The sequence below is a fragment of the Tachypleus tridentatus genome, chromosome 2 (genome assembly GCF_004210375.1).
Source record: "Tachypleus tridentatus isolate NWPU-2018 chromosome 2, ASM421037v1, whole genome shotgun sequence".
Classification (NCBI taxonomy): domain Eukaryota; kingdom Metazoa; phylum Arthropoda; class Merostomata; order Xiphosura; family Limulidae; genus Tachypleus; species Tachypleus tridentatus.
In genome coordinates this window covers 148,065,326-148,077,047 of record NC_134826.1, presented here as the reverse complement: position 1 = coordinate 148,077,047, position 11,722 = coordinate 148,065,326, and the positions used below count along the sequence as shown (strand labels likewise).

The 11,722-nt window shown below is 34.0% G+C and overlaps 1 long non-coding RNA gene across 1 annotated transcript; it reads left to right on the top strand.

Annotated features, from left to right (window-relative positions):
* Nucleotides 1-2,354: 2,354 nt before the first annotated feature.
* On the top strand, nt 2,355-11,598 carry LOC143236727 (uncharacterized). Its single transcript, XR_013019730.1, has 3 exons — nt 2,355-2,599; nt 8,287-8,374; nt 11,492-11,598. It is a non-coding gene; the product is annotated as an uncharacterized LOC143236727 (long non-coding RNA).
* Nucleotides 11,599-11,722: the final 124 nt, after the last annotated feature.

Sequence of the window (11,722 nt, the reverse complement as noted above, 5' to 3'; positions counted from 1 at the left end):
TTTAATAAACAAGTCTACCCTATATTAAACAACAGTTCTTTAATAAACAACAGTCTACGACCCTTAATAAACAACAGTCTACCCCTAATAAACCATATTCTACTCCTCTAATAAACAACAAGAGTCTACTATTACTTAATAAACAACAGTCTACTCCTCTATAAACAACAGTCTACTCTCTTCTAATAAACAACAGTCTACTCCTTAATAAACAACAATAATCTCTCCTCAAACAACAGTTTACTCTTATATTTAACAACAGAGTAATCTCTATATTAAACAGCAGTCTACTCCCTCTAATAAACAACAATCTACCTCCTTTAAAACAACATTCTACCCTCTAATAAACAACAGCTCCACCCTATATAAACAACAGCTACTCAATAAACAACAGCTCTACCTCATATTAAAGCAAACAGTTCTACTCCAAGCCCTATTAAACAACAGTCTACTACTTTAATAAACAACAGTCTACGACTTTAATAAACAACAGTCTACTCCTCTAATAAACCATATTCTACTCCTCTAATAAACAACAGTCTACTCTTCTTCATATTAAACAACAGTCTACTCCTCTAATAAACAACAGTCTACTCCTATATTAAACAACAGTTTACTCCTATATTAAACAACAGTCTACTCCTATATTAAACAACAGTCTACTCCTCTAATAAACAACAGCTCATCTACCTCTAATAAACAATAGTCTACTTCTAATAAACAACAGCTCTACTTCTCTAATAAACAACAGTCTACTCCTATATTAAACAACAGTCTACTCCTCTAATAAACAACAGTCTACTCCTATATTAAACAACAGTCTACTCCTCTAATAAACAACAGTGCTACTTTACAATAAAGCAACAGTCTACTCCTCTAATAAACAACAGTCTACTCCTCTAATAAACAACAGTCTACTTCTATATTAAACAACAGTCTACTCCTCTATTAAACAACAGTCTACTCCTTTAATAAACAACAGTCTACTCTCTCTAATAAACAACAGTCTTTAATCAACAGTCTATATTAAACAACAGTCTACTCTTCTATTAAAATGCAATAATCTACTCCTCTATTAAACAACAGTCTACTCCTCTAATAAACAACTGTCTACTACCATATTAAACAACAGTCTACTCTTAATAAACAGTCTAATAAACAACAGTCTACTTTTATATTAACAACAGCTTTTAATAAACAACAGTCTACTCCTCTAATAAACAACTGTCTACTCTATATTAAATAACAGTCTACTCCTCTATTAAACAACAGTCTACCACCTCTGATAAACAACAGTCTACTCCTTTAATAAACAACAGTCTACTCCTCTAATAAACAACATATTCTACTTCTATATTAACAACAGTCTACTCCTCTAATAAACAACAGTCTACTTCTATATTAAACAACAGTCTACTTCCATCAATAGTTCATTTTTCTCTATTAATAAACAGTCTACTCCTCTAATAAACAACAGTCTACCTTTTAATAAACAACAGTCTTCTACTCAACAACAGTCTAATAAACAACATTCTACTCTACTCATATTAAACAACAGTCTACTTCTCTATTAAACAACAGTCTACTCCTTTAATAAACAACAGTCTACTCCTCTAATAAACAACATTCTACTCCTATATTAACAACAGTCTACTCCTCTAATAAACAACAGTCTTCCTCTAATAAACAACAGCTCTACTCTTATATAAACAACAGTCTACTCCTATATTAAACAACAGTCTACTTTTCTAATAAACAATTTACTCCTTTAATAAACAACAGTCTACTCCTATATTAAACAACAGTCTACCTTTAATAAACAACAGTCTACTCCTCTAATAAACAACAGTCTACTCCTCTAATAAACAACAGTCTACTCCCCTATTAAACAACAGTCTACTTCCTCTAATAAACAACAGTCTACTCCTTTAATAAACAACAGTCTACTCCTATATTAAACAATAATCTACTCCTATATTAACAACAGTCTACTCCTATATTAAACAACAGTCTACTCCTCTAATTAAAAAACAGAAATTTCGAGGCTATACGAAAATATCTTTATCGTAGTTATCTTTTATTTTAAATGTTTTTGACTGAAATAACACGGCAGTACTCAGGCCAGCTGATCGAGATATGGAAAAACTGGAACCACGTCCAATTAATTTAGCCCAGGTAATGAAACTGGTAACAACACTTTATGTTAGCTTTTTCAAGGTTGCGCTCGCAACCAGTTTGATTTAACTTGTTAATATTCACCGTATGATATCTGTTAATCCCGGCCAGAATAATTTAAATCAGGAAACTTTTACTTACAAGCTCAAAACCTCACATTTTACTGTACCAATGGCAGATGCTGCTTTGTTATTGTGCCAAGAAATTACAAGTGTGTAAGGCATTACGCGCACCTTTATCGTTTACCTGATTTAATGTTTGTTTCTTTCGTCATAATTGTCACGCATTGTGCGACTATAATAAGCGTTTTGTTTTCTGTTAAGTCAGCGAAATGCTTCAAATTTTCTTAGAAAAGTTGATCACTGAGGTTGACCAATGTTTCCTTGTTTTTCGCCTGGACGTAAGGTTAAGTCATAGAGAAACGGTAAGAACTTATTAGATGGTTGACGTTTAATGCCACGTTAGACCGATGGCGAATTGCTCACAACAGCCATTTGTTAAAATTGCCAACTTAAGGATCTCGAAGTACAAACTAAGGTTAAAATGTGGGAATGGTACAGTAGTCTACTAATGGAACTCGCACACGGATAAGAATGACTTTATCATGTGATAAATGGATAATAATGACTTTATCATGTGATAAATGGATAAGAATGACTTTATCATGTGATAAATGAATAAGAATGACTTTATCATGTGATAAATGGATAAGAATGACTTTATCATGTGATAAATAGATAAGAATGACTTTATCATGTGATAAATAGATAAGAATGACTTTATCATGTGATAAATGGATAAGAATGACTTTATCATGTGATAAATGGATAAGAATGATTTTATCATATTATAAAGAAACCAAACAAACGCACAAATATTTGTTATTTTTATTTTCAAGCACAATACTGCGCAATGGTCTTTCTGTACTATGTTTTTACAGGGATTGAAACTGAATTTTAGCGTTATAAGCCGTCAAGCTTACCTCTGATCCTTTATAAAGGACACTGTATGATCCATTCTGAGCATTAACTTCTTACTCATTTTACAGAGAGCATCAGAACTCTGATAACCATGTCAGGTGATAACATTGAATAAACGTATTCATCATGAACCATTAGAGCAAACGAAGGCCACCTAACAAACCTGTCACGCGATGTATGCATATTTTTTAGTTTATTGGTTACTAAATTACACAAAGCGACACAATGGCTATCTTTGATCCACCCATCACGGGTATTGATTTGTTTGTTTGTTTGGAATTTCGCACAAAGCTACTCGAGGGCTATCTGTGCTAGCCGTCCCTAATAGCAGTGTAAGACTAGAGGAAGGCAGCTAGTCATCATCACCCACCGCCAACTCTTGGGCTACTTTTTACCAACGAATAGTGGATTTACCGTCACATTATAACGCTTCCACGGCTGGGAGGGCGAGCATGTTTGGCGCGACTTGGGCGCGAACCCGCAATCCTCAGGTTACGAGTTGAACGCCTTAACGCGCTAGGCCATGCCGGGCCCCACGGGTATTGAAAACCGGACTTTAACGTTATAATTTTTCAGACTGTATAATAAATTAACCCGTATCGAATATATCAAATTAATGCTCCATTAAACATAGGAATATTAAATATGCATACATGTACGTACCTTATGAGAAGAACAAAGGAAGATAAAATATAATATACTGAGCTGTTACCATTTTTTTTTTTTTCTGGTCTAAACTTAATCCTATCATTCTACGATAAATCAAACATCATGAGTGATGTTTAAAAGTATCGTTTGTAAATCTAATGAATGGTCACTTTTTAAAATCCATTCATTATATATCAGACTTACATAATTCAAACACCTATTTCATCATTTGTCTAACACAAGGTTATGAGTGGTTGTAGTGGTGATTATTAAAATTTAGTTTCACTATAAGGGTTAGCAAAAAAACGCTTTAATCATAAAGCTACACAGTTCGCTACCTGTGATGCGTCCATTATGGGTAAGGGTAAATAAACCCGATTTTTAGCATTATAAATCTTTTAACTTCTCGATGAACCAATGATGGGGGTTCACAATGACGAGAAATGTCTAATGTTAATCCATTTAATAATGAGTGGCTGCACCTTTAACTGCTGTTATTGGAATTGGATTGCTCAGCAAAGTATCAAAATGTTTCATAAGTGTACCTTGATGTTGTTGTTTTATATAAAACCAAGAATAATAAATATTCGAAGCATCAGTCTTCTACTTGATGGTTAGGAAGCTTGTCTCAGAATCTGTGGGTTACGGGTTCGAATCTCCGTCCAATCAAACAGGCTCAGCCTTTCAGCCGTTGGGACGCTATAATGTACGGTTAATCCCACTTTTCGTTGGTTAAAGAGTAGTCCAAGTGTTGGCGGTGGGTGGTGATGACTAGCTGCTTTTCCTCTAGCCTTACACTGCTAAATTAAGGACGATTAACGCGTATAGCCCTTACATAGCTTTGCGCAAAATTCAAAACAAACAAAAACAAGGTGTTTTGTTTAAACAACAGCTATGACATCCATTGCAGGATCACACAGAAATGTTATTGAAATAAAGGTTAGAGTAATTATAAACATAATTTTGTCTTGTTGTGAAAGTCCTTGACTCTCTACCATAAAAGTAAAGTCAGTCTTTCATGGCGCCCTGTTTGTTGGAAACTATAGCTCGTGCATTTTCTAGCACAGTAATTGGAAACTGGCATATTAAAATTTCCCATTTTGCTCGCGTATCATTAGTTGAGTCACTATTGTTCATTATTATTCGAGCTTGTCGTCTCTACGTGGATTTTCGCGTTTACATTTCAGCAAGATTTTAACAGTGAACGATTACTAGAGTAGATTTTTCTATTCAGACAACGGTGGTGTTTCTTACTACTGTGCTTATGTTTAGCTGAAATCGTGAGTGTGTTTTATCATCACTGCCTCTTGTTTTATTTCGTGTAGCTAATGCTATTCTTAAATAATTGGTGTTAAGGTAGAAGCTATAAATGTCAGTAATTGGCATCTTATCTAAGTGTTATTCTACTAAACACTTGATAAGCATGTAACTACATGTAATTATAAGACATTAATCTGTGTAAAATTACATGAACATTATTCCGTTCTGATGAGATTCCTTTGTTGCTGCACATCTTTTGTTACATTACACTGTGACATAGGCAGAAGTCGATCAATAACTCTGTTATGAAACAATCTTTACCTTCAAGATGTTTTTTTTTTCTTCAGAAAAACCTTATATTTTGTTTGTTATAGTTGTACACTAGTGCATGTGTTTATAGTTATTTATTTTGAGTAAGTTCAGTGTGACAGTGGGACGGTAAAAAGGCCAAAGCAGCAGTAAACTGTTGATAAACAAGTAACATTCAATGGTTCGTGTGCAGCTTAACATAAAAACCTGAGAAACAATATTAGTTAAAACTGTTCATTAAAAAAGGAAGGAAATAGGGGCGTCAAAATAACAGAAACAAGATTTGATAAAAATGAAAATATTATATTTTCAAACCTACAACTCTAGTAAACAAACAAGGCTGGAAATAATATCAACTTTATTTCTTACGAATTTGTAATAAATTAATAAATACTGTAAAGTTGGAGCTAAATATAAGGATTTGTAACTTGAGAAAATAAAGTAGATATTATTTATAGCATTGTTTGACGATCCCTATCGCCCCATTTTAAATTAACAGTTTTTATTAACTTTGTCTATTTAACATCCGAAAAAGAAGGAATAATTCTTTAAGTGAGCGTTTCTATTTCAACTCAGCCCATATGAATCATATTTCAAGTGGTTTTTATCGATAAATAACTATCCAGGTTCACGTGTATATTCTGGTATCTTTGAACAGTACAGTGTCATGTATCTCACATTAAAACACATTTGAAAATGCAAATCAGTAAGTCGTGTGTCAACTACATCCAGTATGAAGAAGAAGTGCAAAGACATGCATCAGAACTACATGTTGACACCTTTTAACATTTCGTAAGAGATGTCATTTTCCCAAAACTGAGCACTTTAGACAATAGTAAGAACAGCCCGATTCATTCATTTAGATCACAATAATGTGTTAGTGTCGAGAATTTAGAATTTACAAGGTGTGGATAGCTCCTGTATTGATCTCCAGTGCTGACTTATACTATTAGAAATTAGGTTTTGATTCCTGTGGTTGGCAGAACACAGATAGCCATTTGTGTAGCTTTGTGCTTAATAACCAAAAGCAATGGCGACATCCTGTATTTAATAATATTGAAAAACAAATAAATATGGATCATTTGGGATGCCATGACCATCCACAAAGAAACCTGCAACCAGTCGTGGTAAGTAAACTGAGGTTTATTGCGACAGGTGTGTATTCACAAATACAAAGATCAGTAGCCCCAGTTCAGTTCGCAACATTATAAGAAAAGTGACACAATGTACAAGTGCTTGTTGCGTAACACTTCCGTTCAACGTGTTATACCACAAGCAGCAGGAAAACGAAACGTGCATTCGTGCAACGTACCAGGAAAAACAAGGTGCACATAATTAATGACATCGAAACTTTTGTTTGTATCATAACTGAGTTGTAAACATAAACTATTAGTTAAAGAATCAGCCTGAAAGTTGAAACATTTTGTCAGGTCTCTTCCTGTTGTTCAGTTGACTTTTCTTAGAGAAAGAAGACTGCGTCTAGTAGTTGATATCTTTCAATATAATTTAATCAGAGAGACTTATTTCAGTAAGAGGTTTCTCATAAACCCCAGCAACATTTCTACCGAGATACCTAATTGCACTAACAATCCTATAAAAGTTTACAAAAGCCATTGGCCCGTCATGGTCAGGTGGTTAAGGCGCTCGACTTGTAATCCGAGAGTCGCGGGTTTGAAATCCCCCCTCACACCAAACATGCTCGCTCTTTCAGCCGTGGAAGTGTTATAGTTTGAGGGTCAATCCCACTATTTGTTGGTAAAAGAGTATCCCAAGAGTTGGCGGTGATGACTAGCTGCCTTCCATCTAGTCTTACACTGCTAAATTAGGGGGGTAGCGCAAATATCCCTCGTGTAGCTTTGCCCGAAGTTCAAAACAAAACCTATCTTTAGTACTTTTTACTCACACCTGTCCCAAAATTTGCTTAAAACAATTTTATTTTTCTAGTTCTCCCGATTCTCTAATGTTTAGTTTCCATTTAAACTTAATCGGATTAGTCAAGCTAGCATTTTATCAGGTCTAAAATATCACATGTACTTTCCGTATGTTCTGCTGAAACTAATTCATTTACTATACATTTATTTATCGTATTTTATGCCGTTATTTGTTAATAAGCACAGAGCTAAACAAAGAGCCGTCCCTAATTTAGCAGTGTAAGACTAGAGGGAAGGCAGCTAGTCATCACCATCCACCGCCAACTCTGGGCTACTCTTTACCAACGAATAGTGGGATTGATCGAAACATTATAACGCCCCCACGGCTGAAAGGGCGAGCATGTTAAGAACGACACATGGAACAATACAGTATTTACTACATTAAATACACTATTTAATACTGAGTATAAAACTGAATTAATGTTACGGAATTTACATTTACACCCCGGTAGATCAATGAAAACTCTAAAGACTTACGCTGCTGTGAACCGGGTTTTGATATTTATGATGGGTAGCTTCGTGCCAAAACTACAAACACATAAAGTAGTTTAAAAAATTAAGTCAGTTATCGGAGCAAATGTTTATTTTTGTCATTAATCATAAAGCTACGGAAAGGATTATTTGTAGTCAACCCGAAACGGGTATTAAAACCCAAATTTTAGCCTTCAGACTTATAATTGAGCCATTAGACAGGGTGCAGGTAAAAAGACAGTACCTTGTTCAGTAACGTATTTTTACGACCTTTTAAAAAAACTGAGGTTTAATCAATATAACACTTTTCACAATTAATCAGTGACTCCTTTATTACAATTATATAAGAACGATTAGAATGTTTAAAATATTTTCTTCTCATAAAGTAAAATTACTTGTGGTCTATTTATAAGGAAAATCTGAGGATGCTTTCTTTTTCATTATTCGGTGTGACTACATTTTACAACTAATTAATTATTAATCAAATGTTTCTTGTTGTTGTTTTTTGGCAGTGGAAAGTTTTATCTTCTCAAAAACAGCTGTTTCTAGTTGCCACGTGAAAGAACCATTTCGTCTAAGTAAGTCCCAGATTGCAGTGATGTAAGTGTTATTCTTACAGTTATTTTGATATATAATTATTGAAATTAAACAGTGTTCAGAAATTATTGATCAATTCTGTAGGAATAATAGACTTATTTATCAATTTATAGCCGTTATCTTTGCATGAATTATTTCTTTAAATAATAGCATTCATTCCATTTTCCTCTAATAGCTGGTGACTTTCATGGCCAGATGGTTAAAGGACCTAACTCGTAATTTGAGGGTCGTAAGTTTAAATCCCCGTCACACCAAACATGCTCGCCTTTTCAGCCGTAAGAGCGTTATTATGGTACAATCAATCCGTTGATTGTTATGTTACAACTATTCGTTGGTAAAAGAGTAGCCCAAGAACTGGAGATGGATGGTGATGACCAGCTGTTTTCCTTCCGGTCTTTCACTGCAAAATTAAGGACAGCTAGCACAGATGGCCCTAGTGTACCTTTGCGCGAAATTCAAAACAAATGATTAAACTGATAGGTTGTTTTAGAGGTCATTTGCACCTGACCCTCCTGGATATCTAATATCTAACATACATGAGAAGCATTACATCATTATTGTATTAATGATTTGTGAAAATTAAAACAGTGCACTATTATTTTATCTAAATGAGAATACATAAAAGTAATACAACTAAAACATGTATTACTTATTCAAATATCAAAGCTGGTAAAGCCCTGACATGGTACTGATGACTAGGGTTACTGTTTCGAAACCTGCAGATTGTGGTTTCGAAGTTTATCACCGAATATGCTTCATCTTTAGGACGAGGGGAACGATATAAAGTGATGTCAATCGCATTACTTCACTGGAGAAGTCCGAGAGTGTATGGTTGGCTTTCCTCTAGTTTATTACTTCTAAATAAGAGGTGGCTAGTGCAAATTCTCTCTCCGCGAATTTAACAAATAAAGAAAATATTATTTATTAATAACGAGTTCCTTAAATGTGTTGAAATTCAGTTAAACTTACAAGCATTTTAAAAGGAAATGTTAAAATAGTGTTCATTTACAACACTAAGTTATAGTAATTTAGTGTTAAAATATTAACTCATTTTCAACTAAATTCCCCATTAAACTTTGTATTAGTAGCGTATGAATACATCAACTGTTTCTTTACACTGATATATGAACTAAATAACGTTATAAAACACAGTAATTAGAAAAAAACCGTTATAAAATAGTCATCATTTTTTATAATGTTATGAATATAATTAGGGTTAATCGCACTTTACAAGAACGATGTTTCACATCCCGTGAATGTTTTTGGAACTGCTTTTGCTATCATCATTTATCCTCAGTCACGATTGGCCGTCGCCATTTTAACAAGAAAGGCTTAAAATCAGTTTGGTATACCCTTATTTAGTGCTTAGACAGTGTAATAATTATTATAACTAAGAATAGTTCCCTCTCTTCCTTTTTATGTATTTTTGAAAATACCCAGGAATAATCACACTCTGTAAAAACAATATTTCAAATCTCCCTTGAAGTCCCTTTAACTTCTGTAATGCTCAATTTGATAACCACTCTTGTCTACTGCTGTCCATCCGACACTGCACTTTCTATGGTAACAATCTTTATCGAGAGGCGGTGAAGTTAATCTAACATCACACATGTTTAAAGACTTTCTACTGGCCTTATACACTATGTTACGTTAGCTTTTTAGACCACGTGTAACCAAACCAAAATTCCATTAGATCTGAATGGAACTGCTGTTTTTCTCATACTTTGTTTAATGAAACAGACGTTAGTTTTGTGGCGTGGTTATAAGCTTGCATAATTTTCGGCTCGAGTGCTTTTATTAACCTCAAATTATTTCTTAATCCTGTTAGCGATGCCGGAAGGTATGGCTAGCCTTATCGCAATGACATTTTTGGGGTTGAAGGGTTCTCTTCCGTAACTATACTTTTCATATTGCAGATAGGACCGCTGGTCCGGATTAGCTTGAAATAGTAGTTTGGAACTTGTTGGAATCCCTGAAAGCGTTTTGTGCGAATGTCTTTACATCCTTGGGTAATGATAAATATGTCCTACTTTAAAATTGTGACCCTATGTCATTTAATATTTTGCTTTCCGAAAATCCTTACTCAAAACAGTATTAATGATATATTGCACTGGGAAATAGTCAAAACTTCGCAGTGAATCAAAGATACAGATGCCAAACATGCCGCTCGTGGCAATTTTGGAGGCACGTCACTATATTCACATATAAACATGGCTCTTATGTGTACATTGTTTTGTTATGGTTGAAACGCAAATATGTCCACCTTAGTAAACTTTTCCTAGTAACAACACTAATAAAAGAAACTTTAACCGCAGAAACCAAATTTTACGTATTATGCTAGTGTTTTGTTTAAGTAAAGAAAGTACAGTTAAACTATATATAAAAACCCGGATCTAGATGTCTCTAATACGATTATAAGCTAAACTAAGAAAAAAATGTCATTTATTAGTCATTACTCAGTAATTCATAACAAAATATTCTGTAACCATAGCATCTAAAGCTTTGAGTATATTCAGATATGATGCAAACATAAATATTAGTGTAGGAAGCTCTAATAAGACACCAAATTAAGGAGGTTACAAAGTCAGTGACGTGACTGACAACGTCACAACTTCTGCTGCCTTAACATTTTGAAATTAATGACAGTTGTTAAAATAACCTTACAGTGCTAATAAATCGATTATTTTATTTCCAATCATCAAAGTTAGTGCTCATCCCACAACTGGCTGTAGAGAGCGAAAGGCAAAAGAAGATTTGATTGTCCAACAAAACCCTCTAACTCATAACCTCCACTCTGAGGTTTCGTAAAACTTTCTAGCGCGATATTTCCGATTGGATCATGTCTGACGTACAGAATATTCCTCAATGCTTATAGGTACTATTGACACAGGCATATTTTATTATCAATAACTCAGTAATGGTACGGACCGGTAATGGACAATTTGTAAATGGTAAGTGATGTCTCTGTTTATATTAACTTATATCATTTCATATAACAATCACTTGGTCGTCTATATACAAATGGCTTATTTCTTATAGTTTTAGATTTATTTAATTACGCAACTCAGTAAACTCTATTTGGTTAAAAGAAATAATAATTGTACATTATTCCATGACTAGATGCGTTTTAGCTGTCTTTGGACTTCTGACTGTAGTTGGAACAAGCCTGGATTCAATCAAGATCTACGACATAGCTCCAAACGCAGTTAGATGGATCGAAAATAATCGTAATTATACCTAACTTACTAGAAAAAATATATTCATTATGCACAAGAACCAAGGTAAAGCAGTATTGTAGTAATGGTTACCTTTCACAAAAAGTCACTTGTTTCCTTGGTTGATTTGATTTAT